The 20857-nt window shown below is 38.7% G+C and overlaps 3 long non-coding RNA genes across 3 annotated transcripts in view; 1 reads left to right on the top strand and 2 right to left on the bottom strand.

Moving 5' to 3' along the window:
- Window positions 1-20857, bottom strand: part of LOC121066170 — a 65965-nt gene that overhangs the window by 15185 nt on the left and 29923 nt on the right. The gene's annotated exons all lie outside the window — the stretch shown is intronic.
- On the top strand, window positions 7390-15080 carry LOC121066169. Its single transcript, XR_005817553.1, has 3 exons — window positions 7390-7438; window positions 14298-14448; window positions 14978-15080. It is a non-coding gene; the product is annotated as an uncharacterized LOC121066169 (long non-coding RNA).
- Window positions 16258-20462, bottom strand: LOC121066168. Its single transcript, XR_005817552.1, has 4 exons — window positions 20373-20462; window positions 19701-19808; window positions 19481-19591; window positions 16258-16653 (listed from the first exon to the last, which is right to left on the bottom strand). It is a non-coding gene; the product is annotated as an uncharacterized LOC121066168 (long non-coding RNA).

Here is a 20857-nt window from a genome sequence, read left to right as displayed (position 1 = left end):
GCCAAACGTCAAGAGTTCTAGAAACTTGATTTGGATAATGTTACAGTTGTCTCACAAAATGCGGAACCTAGTTCAGGAACCAGGTTTTTGCCATTTTAAAGGTTAACCTGAGACAAGTGTCATTTATGCTGAAATGATATTTATTATGCATTTATATGAGCATAAACACTTTGTGAAAGAGAGATGAATTTCCTTCAGTGAAAAAAAATAAAAAGCTTTGCCTACATAGAGGTGGATACATTTAAATTGACGCTCTTTACCTTTCCTTTATGAGGTGTTGCCTTTAAAGGGAAACATGCACATCAGTGCCAACCCACAGAAGTAGTAAGTGAAATCACAGATGGGCAGAATACCTTCAGGGTTTGTAAACTCAAAACCAGCTCCTCCTCCCTCCCCTTGGCCCCATCCCCTTTTAAATGTGCAGCTTTCATGACAAGGTAGAATGGGAATGGGTGCCAAGGTGAGTTGTATTTACTCCTTTGTTTGTTCCACTACTGGGGAATAAGGGCAATACAGCTCCTTTTGCCTTCTGCATTCAATGTTCAGTCTGAAAATGTCAGAATGATCAAATTGATGGCACCAACTTTTGCATTTTGATCCAAAATCTCACAAGTACTTGATGCAGTATTTGAAAGTGTCTACTTCTCTAGGGAACTGATTAAACAATAAAAAGAGAAAAATTCTTTTTTCTTTTTTTTTTTTTTTTTTTTTAATTAAAAGGAGGGGAAAGGCAGAAATAGATCTCTGTCTTTCATGGTTTGGTGTTATGTCCTGTAGGAATTCTAGAGGCTCTGAAACTAAAGGCAAACAACTCCAAAGCTCCTCTTATTTTCTTATCTTTTCTTAATCCTATAATGTATTTGAAGGGCTTGACTCACAAGTTTTCAACATTTAAAATAAACAATTTGGATAAATTGATTTATAATAAGTAATTTGGTTATGCATTTGCACTGGATGTGGAGAACAGAGAGCAAAAAGTAAATCAAAAGACAGACAAGATGTAATACTTATCAAGAGACTGTGACAGAAATGTCTTCGGGGACTTTTTCCACTGCAGCAGCTGCAGAAAGGCTCCCTGCAATGTGACTCAAACACAAAGGCAGGATCAAGGGCAGAAAAGACATGCCCATTTTTCCCTCTGCTGAAAGATGGGGCTGGAGGAGATCTAAGACCTTTTGCTCTGCCCTGTCAAAAAGCAGGCAGAGAGAACACAACTGAGACAAAGGGAGAAGAATGGTGCACATCTTTCAGATGTTCACAGAAATGTCCCTGGAGGCCCAAGGAAGAATTGTCATACCCAGGATGCAAAGATACTCAGGAAAGCAAGACAAATTAACAAAGGGTATGAAGTTGATATCTTAAGGAGCAATGGAATCTAGTGGAGAATTAAATTGCCTCAGATTTAGAGCATTTGCCTTCTGAATTAAGAGTGTCTACATTGTGGTTGAAGAAAGATTCAGTGATGTACATTAACATAACAGTTCAAGTTGATAGTTTTTAGCTTTCCTGCATGGCCCGCTGAGGGTGTGTACCCTCCAGGAATGGTATGGTATGGATTCACCCAAGCTCACTCTGCTTGTCTCCCCAGACATGGAAGGGGGAAAGTATGTTGCAAAGATACTGACACTGACTGAATGTGAGCCATTGTAGACCTAGATGCAGGTTAACTGTATTACCTTGGCACAATGCCTAAGTTCCCCAAAGTTCCATGGCTTTTAATAATTTAGTGGTACCATTGCAAAAGGACAGTATGTGTCTCTTATTCAAAGATAAAGCAATTTTACTTCTGTCTGCCATGAACTTATCAGGAAAGGATTAGTCTGACTGACCCAATTTCTGTCTCTAAATTCATCTTTTACTGTCATACAGAGCCCTTTAACAAGTTACTATAGTCTGTCCTAGATCATGTATGATTTCTCCTTTTTCACTCCTGATGCCTCAAAAAGGACTTAAATGTATTTTAGCTTTTAGTTTCCTATTTATTTACTTGTTCATACTTGAAAATGTTATTTAATTATTTACTTATTTGAAATAGCCCTATGCCAGGCTCAGCACACCAAACTTGTTTCGGTTTCTCCCTTAAGATGGACTCTTCATTATCCATAGCATTCTCTTTTCTGTCTCCATTACAGTTTAAATATATTTCTGTGAATATGAATGACTAGAACTTTGTAAAATATTGTACCCTAGCTCTTACTAATGCCTTGCATACTGTAGATGGTGGCAGAACTTCACTGTATTCAGTGAAAATGATGTCTTATTTTTTTTATCTTTCTACAGACATGTCACACTGGAAAACTTCCTGTCATCCTTCATTTGCCTATTTTATCCTGCTTCCTATGCTCCTCTTTCACTTTCACCTGATAAAGATCAATTTTTTAACAAATTCTTTTGTCAGCAGTTACTAAGTGGTTGCCTCTGTGCTTTGTACTCTTCAACCCCATTGACATTGCTCCAGTTTTAGAGATTGTCATAATTTCTGTGTGATAAATTAGTTCTCAGCAGTATATTAATTTGTCAGTCAGCCAGAATCTCATGAGGACACACCTCATTCTCTCATTAATGACAACAGTGAGTATGATCCTTTTTCAGACTGTTGTGTATATGTAATGCCACTGATGACAACTTCGTCTTGGTAACTTGCTCTTCAGTATATGCCTGCTGTAACCTTCTGCTCAGTTTTTGCCTTATCTATGTTCCAGTTCCTATACTAACACCCTTCCTGAACTTGTTAAACAATAGTTTCCTATGTGGTAAAGTATAAAATGTTATACCAAAATCTACTCTCATAGAAACACATTTACTCATATCTTACAAGAAAGTTATCTTGTCAATTGTAAATGATGGAAGACTAGCCTACTATGCGCCTCTGATGAAGAAAACCACGTTACAGTTTAGATCACTTTCCAATTGCTTCCACAGATCATCATTCTTAACTTAGAAAATCTGTTCTAAGGGCTTTTGTAGAGTTAGGCTAAACTGATGAGAATGCAGCCACCTAGATCACTTAGCCTGTTCCTTTTTCCCAAATTTTTGTAATTAGACATGCTATCTCTAGTCAAAGACAAGTTCTCTCATCATAATACCACTCATTCTCAAACTGATAGTAATTAAAAACTTCTTCTACTGAACTTGCAATTTCATATGTCCTTCTTTCAGTATTCTGAGAGAGAAATCTCATCTGGTCCCTTTTTCCTACCCTTTTCTTCTTCCTTGAATATACTACAGTCAGCAGCCCGAACTCTGCTATTGGAAATGAAATTACCATTCCTATTCTCATTCCCTGTTAGGTACCCTGTCATTACCCTCATAATCATCATTTCTACTGAAAATTGAAGTATTAATTTAGGACATGGGACATTCTCTTATACATCTTTAATCCTCCTCCTCCTCTTTTCAGTGTGCATCTTTTCAGTGCAACTTTTCAGTGTATCTTTTCAGTGTATTCTGCTCCTGCTTTTTTTTTTTTTTCCTTGTTCTTCTCTTGTATAGTTGGTGAACATATCATTACATTTGTTTTAATTTTCTTTCCAAGGTAAAGCTCAATTAGACTTTTGACTAAATTTATTTATTTATTTTCTAACCTTCAAGAAAGCTCTGTTAGCTTATCATGCTCTTTTTCTGCTCTAATTATGTCCGTCCTTTTAACACCGTATCTGATGTAATCATTTACTTTGTTAGGTCTGCAGTCCATTATTATCAGGCTTTTTCTCCTTGCTTGGAACTCTGGATTTGTGTTGCATTGACACTTAGACTTGATGAGATTCTGCTTATACTCAAATCTATAAGATGCTTTTCCTAGTCAATCCCAGCAATTCATACCTAGTTTCTCAAAATTTCTTCCTGTAAAAAATTAAAATCTATTTTTTTATGTTATATGATTCAAAGTGACCTGATTCAATCTGTTCAGTCTAGTATTGTCTCCTATGACCACGTCTTCTATAAGATACTTGGTACTTTCAAAAATTAAATTCAGTATGAAGTTGTGTTAAATCATCGTGGTAGGTTGATCCTAGCCAGCAGCTGAGCACTCACCCAGTGGCTCACTTTATTCCTCAGTAGCAGGACAAGAGAGAGAATTAAAAGACAAAAAAACAGAAAACTTACAAGTCATATAAAGACAGTTCAATAAGTGAAGTAAAATTGTGTCTGCAACAAAAGCAAAGTAAGAAATTCATGCACTGTTCCCATCAGCAGGCAGATGTCCAGTGAATTCCTGAGATGCGGGCTCTCAACACATGTAATGGTTATTTGGGAAGACAAATGCCATAGCCATCAATGTCTACTCTTCCTCCCCTTCTCCCTTAGCTTTTATTGCTGAACCTAACATTACATAGTATGTAATACCTCTTATGTCTATTTGCGTCAGCTATCCTGGCTGTGCCCTCTCCCAGCCTCTTGCCCACACCAGTCTATTTGCTGGGAGGTGCAGAGTGGAAACAAGAAAACGTCGATGCTCTTCAAGTACTTCTTAGAAACAGCCAAAACACCGGTTTGTTATCAAAACTGTTTTAGACACAAAGCTAAAACACAACACTATGCAGGCTGCTATCAAAAAAATTTAACTCCATCCAGAACCATCACATTCATTAACAGAGAAATTGTCTGTCACATTCAACATTTGTGATCCAGATTTTTTTTAAAAATTTTTTTTAGAGTTTCTGTATAACAAATCTGTTACATGATACCAGTGGGTTCTGTTTTTATAAATTATGTATTCTTTAGGGATGAAGAAGAAAAATATAGATAAGTGAAACCATAAATGCCCCAAATACCAAGGCAAATGTGAAGAATGAATGTCCTGAGAATTTTCAAAGCCCTCTCATTGTGTCGTGTGTACTTTTTGAATTTTATACATGTGGCATTGCCATATTGACTTTTGCATAAGGGTTAATTTCACTCCACATGATTTTATTTTCTTTTGTGGAAATTTCTGGGAGCACACTGCAATCTGCACAAGACTATTTTGTTGTACAGCAGCTTCCATCTTTGTTTCCTCAAGTAGTGTAGGTATGGTAGCATTGGACATAACTATGATCATGGTGGCTAGTGCTTTTCCACTAGTATGTGCTATGGAGAATGTACTTTGCAACACTGAGCAAAGAGTGGAAAGGATCTTTAAAATCTTCCATTTCCTCATCTAAGTATTTTAGGTTTCAGACCAATAAGTTATTGGCAGTATTACTTCAGTAGTAAAAAGAATAAAGATATTTATAATGGCAAACTTGCTGGTGACAGCTGCGGTAAGAAACAACTCTTCTTCATAGCTCAGAAGGACAGAACATGACACATCTTTTGCACCATAATTTAAAACTTAATTATTCTTTTGATTTATATTTCTATAAAGCAACATTGTTTATGCTGATCCACAGAAGTTTCATCTGTGCTAGAATATTTTATCTTATTCCCCTTTGTTATATATTATATTGCAATTCTTTTATTAAGGACATTACTCACATCTCAAAGGTCAAGGTTATCTGTGTTGCTCTAGGAGCTCAGAATTATCAGTAAATTTCAATTTTTTCCCTCCTGTTCAAAGCTCTGCTCATGCTCCTGAATCGTGCAGGATCAGGAAAATGTGCTACAGCTTTTCAGTCTGAATCATTATTGCTATAGTTAAGGAGATGCCTTTGTGACACTATGTTAATTAATCAGGAACCTTTATGAACACAGTGATTAAATTCTTTCATTATTTTTAATCTTAAAATCCTTAAGCAATTTTTAAGATATCACTGAAAATAATGTGGAAATTTTCCATATCTTCGTGGCATTCCTCTTTCTGTGTCACATGCCCTCACACATTTGTACAGACTTAGTCAAGTTTCAAATATCCTTAGCAGCAATGAAACCGAATAGCAGTGATGCATACACTGTTTTGTTTAGCTGTTCCTGTGGAAGAAATAATACTGTATAGGCAGATATCAAAACAGGAAATGCAGATGGTGTAAAGGCAAATGGTATGGTGCTGTCATACATTTGTGGGAAATCAAAAAATACCAGTCTTAAGACATCTGATAGTGGGAGTTCTATGCTCTGTTGTCCTTAATTGCACTGAGTCTTAATAATGCTCATGTTCTTAATCAGATTTCTCCCACTTTAAACGAACCCACTGATTTCAACAAGACTACTTAGGGACTTACTTAGACTACTCATTGCTGTTCAGTATAAAGTGGAGTATTAAAATCTGGCCCTAATTTAGTAACAATTTAATTAAATGTATGCATTTTTAATGATGGGTTATTAAATGGATCTCCTCTTCTAAGTCCAAAGTGATAATATTCATTTCATTTCAGTCATAATATTCAGTCAGGTAATATTGGATAATGTCCATTAGCAATACAATTTGTGCTGTGGAAGTAGTGGAAAAATAAAGATCATTTGAGTAAGTTATAAATTCTTGATATATAGCATTGACCCTGCTTACCTGTAATAATTCATTTACTCACTTTGGCAATGTCTTGGCAACCGGTCAGAATCAAAATCTGAGTCTAGATACAAAGACGCTGATATTCTTATCTGCTGCCACAGAGATGACAAATTCTGTCCTCCTGCCTTGGTGTTTAATTAGAAATCTCCATGAAATATATTATATGAAATTCTGTTCTGTATATAAGAGAAGGAGATATTCTACATGACTCCATTACTGTGACCAGTTATTTTCTTATCTCTGTCAGTCCTTTTAAAATTAAGAAAAGCAGTTGCTAGGTAACTCGAAGTTACCTTCATGGTAGTGCTGTGAATCTTTTGAGTCATTTTAGTTTTCTTTGTGGATTTCTTTTTCTGTTAATTTTTAAGAAATGGACTCCAGTCTCGTAAATGTAACTTGCCACTTGAAGTTTGTCTTTGAACTTCATGCCAGCACTGTTTGGCTTACACAGGAACAATGAAAAGAAAGTATAATCCATCACAGATGACAGCCATTTGTTTTAAATCAAAGGTCTCTTTATTTTAACAATAAACCTGAATGTTGAAATGAGCAAACCCAATGATATTTTTGCTTAAAAGTGTTGAAAATACCACAAAGCTACCAATTTCACCAAAATTCCAGTCTCTGGAATATAGATTTTAAAGAGGGATGAGTCTAGATGACTTCACACAATTCTCAGAGAGAGAATATATTAAGGTCAAGACAAGTCTAAATATCACACTTGATCCACAGACTGTTCAGACGTTGAATTATGATGAGTGTACTGTTCTGTCTCCCACCAATTATATTCTCATTTTAGACAACACAGAAATGCAATAAAGGAATAATAGACAATGTGTGCGATAAGTAACTCAACATGTTGCTTTGCATTTTGAGAAGAAATTAAAACTCCTTTAGAGTTTCCTACCTATGATTTTGTGTTGTACTTTATTCATACTTTGCTTCTAGTGTAAACCACATGCAAATGGAACAATAAACAAAGCATCTTCTATACCACAGGAACATGTTTCAGTAAGTAGTGTTGTGCTGCTATAGAAAACCGCCTTGAGTGAACACTCCCTTCTCTCCTTTCCCTCCACCCTTCCACCCTTCCTTCTGACTTACCATATACCAGCTTATTCACAACATCAACATACATTTCCTAAACTATTCAAAATTATCACCTGTCTTCCCTTCTTTCAATCTGAGGAGAAGTTACAAAGTGTTATGCTTTAAAAAAAAAAGGGGGGGGGGGAGGGGCGGGAGTTGCATTTTCCAGAAAGGCAAATTTTTCTGCTTTGGTTCTCTGAGAATTACCCACTAGTAACTTACTAGTTACTTAGTAGTACTTACTAGTTAGTTTATGTACTCCTTTATTTTGCTTTTCTGTCAAAGTTTTTCCATATCCCAGAAGGCAGGAGAGTAAAGCAGATAGCATCTACTTTTGACTCAATAGCCAAATTGAAAGGCAGTGTATAAGTGGATGATCTGTATCAACAAGTGGATGCAAGGCTTAGGGATTCTTATGAAGCCCAAGCAAGTTTAAGCTAGTTTAATTTAAATGTTGAGGGTGGCAGAAGAAGGTGCTATACCAGGTTAGATTCCCTGGGACTACCTGAGTTCTGATCCAAAATTCAAAGGAAGACTTAATGACCTTTGAAGCAGATCTTGGGTTCTCCCCTGAATCTAATCATGTAGTTAGTGGCTATCAACTTGTATGCTGTTATTATTGGCTGGTAAGATGTGGCAAAGTTTGATTTCCAGAAGTGTTCAGTACTCATTGTCCCTAAAGAAGTCATTACTGTGTCGCTGTATAATATATATACTATCTCTTCCAGCAGTTGTTGTTTAAGAGGGCAGGCAGCTAAGTACCACACAGCAGTTCGTTCACTCCCCCCAGGTGCAAGTAAAAAAAAACAACCAACCAACCAACCAAAGAAACAAACAAACAAAAAGTAAAAAACATGGGTTGAGATAAAAACAGTTTAATAGGATAGAAAAGGAAGGGAAAAGAAGAAGGAGAAAAAAGAAGAAGAAAAAGGAGAAAAAGAAGGAGAAGAAGAAGAAGAAGAAGAAGAATATGAATAACAGGATTATTATAATAATAGAATATTCAAAAACAAGTGATGCACAATGAAATTGCTCACCACTTGCCAAATGAAGCCCAGCTAGTCTTTGAGCAGGGGGTTCCTGGCCTACTCCCCTCAGTTTTATTGCTGAGCATGACACCATATGGTATGGGATATGGATGGGACCCAACTTTGCCTATTTTGGGTCAGCTGTCCTGGTTCTGCTCTCACAGCTTCTTGTGCACTCCCAGCCTCCTCACTGGTAGGGCAGTATGAGAAGCCAAAAGTCCTTGACTCTGCGCAAGCACTGCTCTGCAAAAGCTAAAACGTCAGTGTGCTATCAACATTATTTTTCTTCTCAATCCAAAACACAGCACCATACCAGCCACTATGAAGAAAATTAACCCTATCTCAGCCAAAACCAGGACTGAAGCTTAAAAATTTCATTCATACTGTATGTTTTGTTCTACTAACACCAATAACGATCATTTATATGAATGAATTTTACTCTACATATAAGATTTATGCTCATAATAACTAATTGAAACCTTTTTCTCTTCTCTTTTCACCTTCTCCTCTCACTGATTCTAGAACAACTAGGAATTTGTAAGGTTGACAATTTTTTGAATACAGGTTAAGACGAGCATGGATGAAACAGCACTGGCAACTTTCCACATTTCTCTGCCATGATATCACATCCTTGTGATAAGAGAACAGTCAAGTTTCTGTTTCCATGTTACCTGTACCCTTTGCTGAGATCGTCAGCAAGGTTGCCAATTATAAGCAACTGTGAAATTTTGCGACTTGCTGGCCTGGAGCTGCTGAAGCCACCAGCTCATTTCACAATATTTAAACAGTAAATTATCATACCTAGCATTTTTGTCAACAAGCTGAGGGATTAATTGAATGGGTGTGTACATCCTGCATATTGGTTATTGTTAGACATAGCTCTTCAGCCAGTAACAGTGTAAAGACCTCTTTTGATTTACAAGAATGTCAAGACACTCGCAGACAAATTGTTCAGTTAAGACTGTGTGTGCTTACTTCAAGTGATCCACATATATTCTTTCAGACCTGTGTTCAGTGAATAGTGATTAAAACATGGTCTGTGTGGAAAAAGGCATGACAGGAAAGGAACAGTGATAAAAAGAAGAAACGTGCTGACCAGCTCAAAAGTGAGAAAGAAGCACTCTGAAAGCTGACATGCATTCTGCATGAAAAACATTCCTAGCCTTTATTGTGCCTATGAAAATGTGAGGAGACAGAACAATTCTTGTCTACATGGAGAATATTTAGTGCTCAAGTCTCCTCACTGCACAGATAAGAGTATCAGAGTGTAAGTCAGAGTAGAGCTTTCTCATATCCCTGGGTACTGAGTGTTCTTGCTGCTAGTGGTGTACACACATAAAAGCCAGTCAATATGCTTCAGAGATTATATCAAGGATGCAGCAAAATAGAGTCTACCATACAGAGAGTTCTTTCTCAAACTTTATTTGCTTTGTGGCACAGTGTCAGAGGTCTGATCACTGAACAAAAATCATCATCCCTAAGGGTATTTACAATATTGACTGTTATGTCTCCTCAGTACACCCTGGTATGACTGGCAAGCGCACACATTCATTCTTATTTTTTTCTTTTTTTTGTAAGTCATCAACTCTTTCTCATTAAAGAGCCTACATCTCACCCTAGTATTCTCTCTCTTTTCCTTTGTCTTGCTGCATAAGAAGACATTAAAAATAAAAAAATAATATAAATTATTATAATTTTAAAGATATGATTTATTTTTAAATATATAATTTATATTAATATCTATTTTATTATAGGTATAATTTATATTAAATTATAAAATATAAAAATTATTATTAAATAAAAATTATATTAATATAATTAATGCATAAAAAGAACTTTTAAGATCTATTTTAATGCCTTTACTCTGAAAATACGCTGATCTTTCATCACTTGTTTGTAAAAATTTCTTGATTTTGCAATTCATATTTGAAAACATAATGCCATCTCTAGTTTCTTCCATTTTGTACTTTATTTCAATATAGTCTACTCTGTGCTCTTGCAACCTCACGTTGAGTACTGTGTGTAGCTTTGGGCACCTCAGTCTAAGAAGGATACACAATTATTAGAGTCTGAATGAGGGCTACAAAGATGGTGAAGGGTCTAGAAGGCAAGACATGAGGAGCAGCTGAATGACTTAGTTTGTTCAGCCTGAAGAAAATGAGACAAGGGTCACCACTTTGTGGTCTACAGCTTCCTTACAACAGGGAGTAGAGTGGGAGATGCTGACCTCTTCTCTCGGGTGACCAGTGATAGAACCCAAGGGAAGAGCATGAAACTGCAACACGGGAGGTTCAGATTGGATATTAGGAAAAGTTTCTTCACTGAGAGGGTGGTCAGGCACTGGAACAATCTCCCCAAGGAAGTGGTCATAGCACCAAGCCTGCTGGAGTTCAAGAAGCATTTGGATAATGCTTTTAGACATATGGTTTAATTTTTAAGTAGTCCTATGTGGAGCCATGAGTTGGACTTGATGATCTCTGTGGCTTCCTTCCAACTTGGGATATTCTACGCTTCTATAAATTGCACAGCTTCTTCTACAATGAAAGGCCATCTTCCCTGCAGTATTCATACTCCATTCTCACTTTTCTGTTTTCTTGCTTGTTTGGTTGGTTTGTTTTTGTGTGTTTGTTTGTTTCCATGTCCTGTATGTTTGCCTACAGGGATTCACCACAGACACAACATCCTTCCACAGCAAACTGAGACAACAGCATTACACTTGAAACACTAGAGGTTGCTAAAGCCTTTGTTTGTTCATTGAGTTTTCTCAACTGAAACAACATGACATGTCTTACTGAATAAAAGAGTCACGGTGGGAAAATTCCTCCTACTCTAGACATACCTAAATTAGCACTAGACAGTTCATTCTCTGGATTCTCTTGCATGACTATTAACAAAATGCACAAGAAAAGGTCCTGTTATAGTGAGTAAAATGCATCTATGATAAATGCAAGATTAATGCAGAATTAAGGATTTAATGGTTAGGATCTATTTATTGATTGTCAAACATAAAAGGGACTAAGAATAGTTGACAGCCTTGTTTTAAAATGTTTTTTAAGAATACTGCCTGAAAAAAATAAAAACAAAGAAAGAAAAAAAGAAAAAAAAAGCATATGTACATTTGAAAAAATAATGAAATAATGTTAGATAAACTATCTATTTAATGTAAGACTACATACACACACTGTATACCTGAGATTGTGCCTCATGCAAGACAATATACCTACAAGATACTTCTCCAGCTGGCTTTTAGAATCTTATATCATAGATTTCTCATTGGGTTGAAGAGTAACTCCTGTAAAAAAAATAAGCTATTGAACAGTGGTTTATGTCTCCTACTCTTATATATGCAAGTCTAGCTAACAAAGGGTAAGCAGTAGCTTTCTACTACAGTTGTTATAAGCAAAACTGGTACAATTTCTCTGGTAAGCCACTCCCTTCTTTTAGTAAGCTTTTTGCTTTAGTTGATTGCCTGACAAGGTGAGACTAATGAAGTGCTAGGTACAAGTTGTAGCTAGTAATCAATTGATGGTAATCAATTTTCACAGCTGTGTGATAATACTAACTGGATTGATTTTTTAAAATTATTTTTTTTCCTGGCATCCCAGCCCCTGGAGTCAAGTTATCATGCAAGGAACTCATATTATGTTTTCTTGAAAAATAGATTGTCCAAAAAAGTTAGATAATGTGACACATACCTGCCTTGCTCCTCAAAATAAAAAAACAAATAGAAAGACACCCAGATGAGTTATTTGTAGTAACTGTATTGCTTCATAGGCTTAATTTATAAATAATGAACATTTGGGGCTGCCAATCTGTGAATACTTTTGGAGGACCTGCTTTGTCCAATCTCTCTTCCTGACAAGAATTTCTGTGAGGGAAGCAGGGATTAGTATAATGAACTCTCCCTGACATCTGGTCTGGGGGAAGCTGGCAGGCCTTCTCTCTTCCCAGCAATTCTAGTGGTTTCCATTGCACTCCAAATTCCCCAAAAATATTTTTGTTTTGGGAAGGGAAAGCAAAGCCAGAGAAGAGATCCTGCGGATGGTAGGAAAAGCTGGCCCCCAACTTCCAGAATACACATGCCAGGAATGGCAGGGCCAGCTGTTTTGACAAGGCTCCCACTGTGGCAAGCAGAATGTCCCATGTGATGACATCAAACTGGAAAGTTGCCCAGCTTGCGTGAGCCTGTAACGTAGCTTTTGAGCAATAGCATGAGTTATATTTAGTAGATGAGACATATGGTGCCTAATTCTCCTTCAGCCTCAAGTCTAGTCATGTACACGAACAGATTTCCATTGATTTCAATGGCTAAGCCATATCAGCACCAGTAACATGACTGACTCTACAATTGTAATGTAAGTGAAATTCAGCCTAAGGAAAAAAGCACAGTTTTGTTCTGTGTGCAGCTGATGCTTTAAAAATAACAAGGGAGAGATCAGCTTTAGCCTTCCTACAAGGGCCTGTTAACACATTGTAAGCCTTTTCTGCTTGACTTACTAAGACATCACTGAACTTCAACAAAATTTGTTTTATAAATAAACTCTGTTACTATGGCTGGAAAAACAGAGTTGAGTCTCTGATCAAAGATTAAAACAAAGTCTTTTTGACATTATTTGCACTTTAAACCTTCATTGTCGGAGAAAAAAATAGTTGAAAGTATCTTGGTGTGAGCCCAACTCACTGTCTTACAAGAGCTATGGTAAAGCAGTGCAAAATTATTTAAAGTGCAAATGAAAATCAATTTCCGCCCACTCCTGGGCCATTATGAGAAACAGACCTGCTTTGTAATGCTGGTGGATCTTTGTATAGTCATAAAAACAAAGATTTATTTGCTTCTTATCTCCAGCAATTAATGGCTACAGATGCCAGCTATGCTGAATGAGCATTCTGCACCTTCATAAGTTTTCTTCTTTTATCTGAGTTGCTGAGTTTGAAAGCTGCCCAACTATTGAAACTCCACTTGAAGTGCCTAAGATCAGAAACAAGCTCAGAGCAGCAACATGGTACGATACTGGAATTAGAAAAATAAAACAACAACAACAACAACAAAACATTTTTTGTCTCGTTATCTATCTTGATCAGAAGCATTCAGAAGTGTTTTATGCTAAAATAAATAAATACATCTCTGAAGTTCACTGATTACTCCATATAGAGCAGACTTGACACTTCATGTAACATTTGCCTCAACAGTACAGAAGCAGGCAGAGAGATGCCCTGCAGGGGCAGCTGAGGAATTCCAGACAGGAGAATCCAGGCACAGCTATGCCTACTCCTACCACCTGCTCTCCCCACCTTCTCTGAAGAAAACATGTCAGCACAGAGCAGAAAGAGCAGCCTCAGGCTTCTTTGAATTACACAGAGGGCTAAGCAGTCCCTGGCTGGCCCATGATCACAGAAATGGACTTAAGCTGCTTAAAGCCATCTTTCTAACTGATGCTTTTCAGCTGTGCAGAGGGCAAAATAGGTTCAGTTGGAGAAGCCATCCTTAAACACAGTTTGGGATTCATTCTGACTCTTCATGTCACAATATATCTTCTGTGACCTGGCTAACAAGGAAAGCCAGTGGTCTACAAGGTCTTAATAAGTCCCTTGCTAAGCCTTCAGATGTTCAGAAGAAAACATTGGATTAGGGTCAGTTCATGCCTTCTTGATTTGGAAGACACCTCGTATGGGCTACATACATTAGAAGCAAACAATGACAATCTGTTATCATCAAGTGTACCTACAACAAAGTGGTCTGGTTTATCTTGCAGTTCCCCATACATGTTTTAAATACTGAAGCCTTGATGTGAACACTACAATTCAGTGATGGAGGACCAGTCCCTTTGAGACAAGAAATTAGCTTTCTAGATGTTGATTCCGAGGCTATGGTATAGAATGACAAATTCACTTGAAGTCCTTTGGGTGAGTACTAGCTGCAAAGCATTTCCAGCAGTGGCTGCAAGGAAAATGTAATAATGTTAGCAATTCATGATAGTTTCATGCACTTTAATACTGGTAAGTGGCTATGGTGAATTATTGGTGAGGAAATTTTGAGACATCTTTATATTGAATTCAGTTGCATGTAATGCAAACAGAAAATGCAATATAGAGTGACAGCCATGTTTTGAAGTTACTTAAAAATTGCTACCTGGAGTCGAGCAGAATTTATTTCTGGATGAACATGATATTTCAGTATTACCCTGCGGGTGAATATTCATCTCAAGATTTTCAGGATGGTCTAGCCTTTTTACTCTTACTGCTCTGTAATCTACTGACACGGGACAATATACTTTCTGCTTCCTCTGGTAAGTTATTGATCTTGGATCTTTCTGTCCCTGTATGCAGATCTCCACGATATCTAACAAATTGTTTCATTTATGTTAAACTACAGTATAACCTCACTGATCAGTCACAGGTGGTAATAAAGTGATTTGTTTGTCATTTTCTTCAGGAACTGTTTGTCATGGTCTCAACTGGTCTGCACAGAGGATCAGATTCTTGAGAAAGCATCCATGCAGCAGTCCTTGTGAAAGTAAAGACAAGGAATAATCCCATCTATTGGCAGACTCATTACTGAGCACAGAGAAAATAGTATCTGAGATTGAGATCAGCCTTATAGGAAATGCAGTCAGTGCCCCCTGTCTCCCTGGAAGCCTGGCTGCAGCCTGAATTAGGAAACTTCAGAAACCAGGTTGATTCCTGGGTAGTATTTGGTGCTGTGTTTTGTGTAATGACATTACACCCCTCCTGAGAAAGTGGAAAGCATGAGGACAGTGGTTAGACCACTGCATGTGAGGCGGGCAAAGTTAGGTAGTGGGTGTAGGACAATTTTCTGGCAACAGATAGTTCTTGAACCACCAGAAAATGCTACCAGTTTGTGTATCTGTGCATCCCAAACTCACCTTGAAAGGCTGACACACACGGCTTACCTCATCACCCCAGGAGACCTCTCTTCAGGTATCTCTGTACCCAGGGATCTGATGTATCTTTCAACTCATACTTGAACCAGATGTTGGCAATTTTCAGAATGCAGATGGTAGAATAGATGATAAATCAGGCATTTCCTACTCCAAAGAAGTTTAAATGAAAATAACAATGGCCTTTACCCATCTTTCTGGCAGCTTCCAGACAGTGGGTAAGCATAAATCATGCTTCTAAACTCAGCTGTTGTATACATGATATACATGATATGTATACATGTATACATGAGGTATGGAATTAGCACCCCATTTATATTGTATTACCCAAGTCCATGATTCCACTCCATCTGCAAATATGTGCAATAAAAATGTCAGAACATACTTGGTTGGGAATTTCTTGGTTTGAAGGGGAAATTTCACTGACTGGAAATACACTGGATTGGTTTCTCACTACCCAGTGGAATATTAGTCTTCAAAGAACAATCATCTGTAGTTGCCAACTTGCTATCCAAAGGAGTGTGTATACTCATCTTGTCATCTCATCATGTGCCTCCTCCTCCTCCTGACACATTGTAAATTCTTATTCCTGTGGCACAGTGATGGCTTCCAGTAACCTTTCAAAAACAGAAAGCCATCTTCCTTTGGAATTATTCCATGAAAGCAGAAAATTTAATATTCTTGTGCATAACATATGTAATAAATGAACTAAAGTGGACACAATGCACTCTAGGGTATGGGGTATTAGTGCCTTGATGAATGCTAGTTCACACAGGAATTTGGCAAAGGTATGACTGGAGGTTCATATGAAATCTGTATCAAACTTGCACTACCACAGGAGGCAGAAGCACTTTATTAAATATCCAATATTAAGGATCACGGATCAAAGTATCATTGTCAGTTCTTCTTTGGAAATAATACAGATTCTTGGAAAGCAAACTAAATATAATACAGATGTCTTCATGTTGCAAGCCATACCAAAAAAAAAAAAAAAAAAAAAAAAAAAAAAAAAAAGCTTGAAATGTCTTATGTTTTTAAAAAGAATGAATGTGAGTTCATATATGCAGCAGAAATACAGATAAACCAGCACGCATAAGCATGTCTTCACATGCTCATTGTTGACAGCAGAGAGATCTTAAAGATACTGTGTTGAAGAATATGCAGTCTCTACCGTATATTTGATAGTCAGACTTGTGCCACTGGTGCTCACCTGGTGTATAAATGACATTGTTTTGAAGACTTTCCCTCTCTTCTGACAAATAGGCACTTTAAACTGCTACATTTATGGCAAAGTTATTTTTCAGTGTTCTTGATATGTAATTAAATGAACCAGATTGTTAAGTATGCTAGGGCAGTATTGTGCTAGAGCAGTAAATCTAAACAGAGAGTATTTTGGCAAGGTAATGATATGCATAATAGGCAAGTATTATACATATTTGTTTTGAAGGAGTATTTTATTCAAAACCATGTAATAGCCAAATGCATCAATTTTATTCAAAACTATGTAGTAGCTAAGTGGTTAGATTTTAATCTAGCATTTTAAATTCACTCTTCTCAGGGGGCAAAATTATGATATTTACCTATAGATAAAAAGGAGCACCATGAAAAGAAAAGCATCAGAAGTTGGAAACTTGCCAGATGTTCACGTGGCAATAGACAATGCCTTCAAGGCTTCCTTGATACTAGACCAAATAAAATACTCAGACACTACTGACCCTGCTTCCTGGCAGTCCTCCTTTTCCTCAGTAGTCTCTCTTACTTGTTCTTATATTATCTTGCTCTCTCTCTTCTTCTACTTAAGGACTGGCAACAGCAGCACAGGACTTGGGCAAGACTGCTACGATGTGACATGGATATGGTCAAAAGAGTCTCCGTGAGCCCCCTAAGCAGACCACAAGAGGCTTGTTTTGACAATTTTTTCCTGAGCTTTCCGGGGATCCTACCAACACGATTTAGGTACTCCCAAATGCTTTAAATAAAATTAACTTGCATGAATAAAAATAGCATCTCTCTGTGCCAGGTAGTGAATCTATTTTCAATGAAGAACAGCTGCTCAGGGATGACCTCACTGCTTTCATAGTTGGGCTCCTCAGGATGTAGGAATTCTTCATCTGTATGGGTGGAATACTCTGATGGGTAAGGAGCTCCATCAGTAGGAGTGTGGACAGCACACAGAGAGAGGTGAACCTCCACCTCTACTCAGCTCTGGTGAGGCCACACCTCAAATACTGTGTCCAGTTCTGGGCTCCCCAGTATAAGAGGGTTGTAGAACTTCTAGAGAGGCTCCAGTGTAGAGCCACAAAGATGATTAAGGGATTGGAGCATCTGCCTTATGAGGAAAGACTAAGTGAGCTGGGCCTGTTTAGCCTAAAGAAGAGGAGAATGAGAGGGGATTGTATCAACCTCTACAAATACCTGAGGGGACAATGTAAAGAGGATGGGGCCATGTAGTGGGTTTACGTGGCAAGGTTTTGGTAGAAGGGGGCCATAGGGGTGGCTTCTGTGAGAAGAATCTAGAAGCTGCCCCGTGTTAGGTAAGGGCCCTGCTGCTGACCAGAGCCAAGCCAATAAGCGGTGTTGTTTTGCGCCTCTGTGAGAGCATATTTAAGACAGGGAAAAAAAATGCTGCGCCACACACAGTAGCTGGGAGAGTGAGAGGAGTGAGGAACAGCCTTGCAGGCGCCAAGGTCAGTGAAGAAGGAGAGGGAGGAGGTGCTCCAGGCGCCGGAGCAGAAGTCCCCTGCGGCCTGTGGTAAGGACCATGGTGAAGCAGGCTGTCCCCCTGCAGCCCGTGGAGTACCACAGTGGAGCAGGGTTCCACGCTGCAGCCTGTGGAGGAGACCACGGTGGAGCAGGTGGACCTGCACCGACGGAGGCTGCGGCCTGTGGAAGACCCCTGCCAGAGCAGATTCTGGGCCGGACCTGTAGCCTGTGGAGAGGTTACCACACAGGAGCAGGTGACCTGGCAGGAGCTGCTGCCCGTGGGGGATCCAGGCTGGAGCAGTTTGCTCCTGAGGGATGGACCCCATGCTATGGACCCATACCTGGAGCAGTTCTTCAAGAGCTGTTGCCTGTGAGAAGCCCACGCCGGATCAGTTCAGCAAGGACTGCATCCCGAGGGAGGGACCCCACAGCACAGGGGACAAGAGTGACTGAGAAGGAGCGGCGGCGAAGAAGCGCTATAGACTGACCATAACCCCCATTCCCCCGTTCCCCTGCACCTCTCGGGGGGAGGAGGTGAAAGAGAGCAAATGGGGGGAAGGTGCTTTTGTTTTCTTTCATTTGATTCTCACTTCTCTAGCTTGTTACTAATAGGTAATAAATCTTCCTATCTCCCTATGCTGAGTCTGTTTTGCCTGTCACAATAATTACTGCACGATCTCCCTGTCCTTATCTCAACCCTTGAGCCCTTTTCATCATATTTTCTCCCCGTTCCTCTTTGAGGAGGGGGAGTGAGAGAGTGGTTGTGGTGGAGCTCAGCTGCCCACCCGAGTAAAACCACCACAGGCCAAAGTCTTCTCAGTGGTGGCCAGTGAAAGGACAAGGGGTAATGGGTATAAATTGAATGACAGGAGGTTTCATCACCATATGAGGAAGAACTTCTTTACTGTTCAGATGACAGACTACTGGAACAGGCTGCCCAGAGAGGTTGTGGAGTCTCCTTCTCTGGAGATATTCAAAATCCGCCTGGATGCATTCCTGTGTAACATGCTCTAGGTGACCCTGCTTGAGCAGGGGGGTTGGACTAGATGATCTCTGGAGGTCCCTTCCAACCTCAACCATTCTGTGATTCTGTGAGCTGCTCCTTTTGAATGAGCTTATCAGAAGTTGAAATGCAAAAAATTTTTGTGTGCATTATAGTTAACTGACATTTTCTACGCAATTCAAAGCAATGCAGGCCTCCAAAAATGCTTTGAAGGGATCCTTAGAAAACCTTTGTGGTCTTCACACTACTGAACACATCACAAAACACTACAATAACATTAGATCAATATGGATACCTCAATTCAAGTTAGACCACGTGTTTATGTGGATACCTCGATTCAAGTTAGACGTGTTTCAGTGTTTCCTTTTCAATATCCATTCCTCATGTGCCCATGAAGTAACATGCCCAAATTCAGGCCTATACGCTGAAATAAAATCTCCACCTAGCAAAAAAAAATACACAATTTCCACTATATACCTTCATGCCAAGGCAAGTTTTGGAGGCTATAATAGGCTCTAATAAGCACTCCCACAAACTCCCACATGCTATACCTGCAGCCAAGGAACATTCAAAAGGTGTGACATTCTTTTTCTCTTCTGGAAAACATCAGAGAACATCAAGGAAATTCCTTTCAATCTGATCCTATTTATTTTAGTAGTCTGCTGATTTAAAATGATCAGGAGAGAGAGAGCACATATGATCTTCACCAAACAGGTAACCATATCCCCACGATGAGGAGCAAAGTCCACAAATCAGCACAATGCGGGTGATGGGGAGCAGAGAGAATGCACAGCTGAGGTGTGGATGCTGAAAGCTGGAATCCTGCACAAAGCAGGTGGGCCATTGGGAGCTTTCAAGTAAGTGGAAGGGAGGGGCTAATGGAATATGTTTTGGGAGGTTTTTTGTTATTTTCTTGTTTGTCGTTGCTGCCTCCCTCCCTCCCCCCCCTTCCCCCCTCCCCCTTCCCCTCTCCCCCATCCAGGAACCAACTGGACACCACAGAGCAAGATACAAGTTTTTCAGAGTGTGAAGGGTGAAAAAAGAGCAGATAAAGAACAGGCTCCTGACTCAGGTAGAAATGTTTTGGCACCCTGGAGAAGACATGGAAGAAATGTAAACAAAAGGCAGAGCTGTGCAAAGCCTTGGAACTGAAACAAGCATGTAGATCATCTTAGATGCCCCAGGTAAGTGAAAGCTAGTTCAAGTTCTTAGTGCAATAGTACCTTGTTCACATTATGCATGCTGGCACTGTTTCAGTATCTTCCCCCAGTAGATGCTGTGCCCGTTTGCCTTTGGGAAGCCAATTAATGTCTAAAGAGTGAATATAAATGCAAATGACCGCTCAAAAATCCCTTAGAGTTACAAGACTGTGATCATTATTAACTAAGCTAGTGTCATTGGGTGTGGCAGCTAGAAGGGGGACAAAGTTTTTCGTATCGGTCTTTTTGATTTATATGACAAAAGGAACATATTTCTCCAAAATTATTGTCTATAGTTCTTGGCAACAGAATGATTTTGAAAAATATGCAAATGAAGCTACAAATTTGTTAAGTATTGTCTTCAAGCAGTTTTAATGTCTATGAGACCACTTTTTTTGTCTTTGGCCATCTCAATGATGGGTTCTTCAAACTGCCCATGCTAGGATCCTTCAGTAAAATGTCATTTATATAAATAAATAAATATAAAAATAGGTAAAAGTTATGTGAAA

The sequence above is a fragment of the Cygnus olor genome, chromosome 2 (genome assembly GCF_009769625.2).
Source record: "Cygnus olor isolate bCygOlo1 chromosome 2, bCygOlo1.pri.v2, whole genome shotgun sequence".
Classification (NCBI taxonomy): Eukaryota; Metazoa; Chordata; class Aves; order Anseriformes; family Anatidae; genus Cygnus; species Cygnus olor.
The sequence above is the reverse complement of the archived record's forward strand: the minus strand, read 5'-3'. Positions and strand labels throughout refer to the sequence as shown.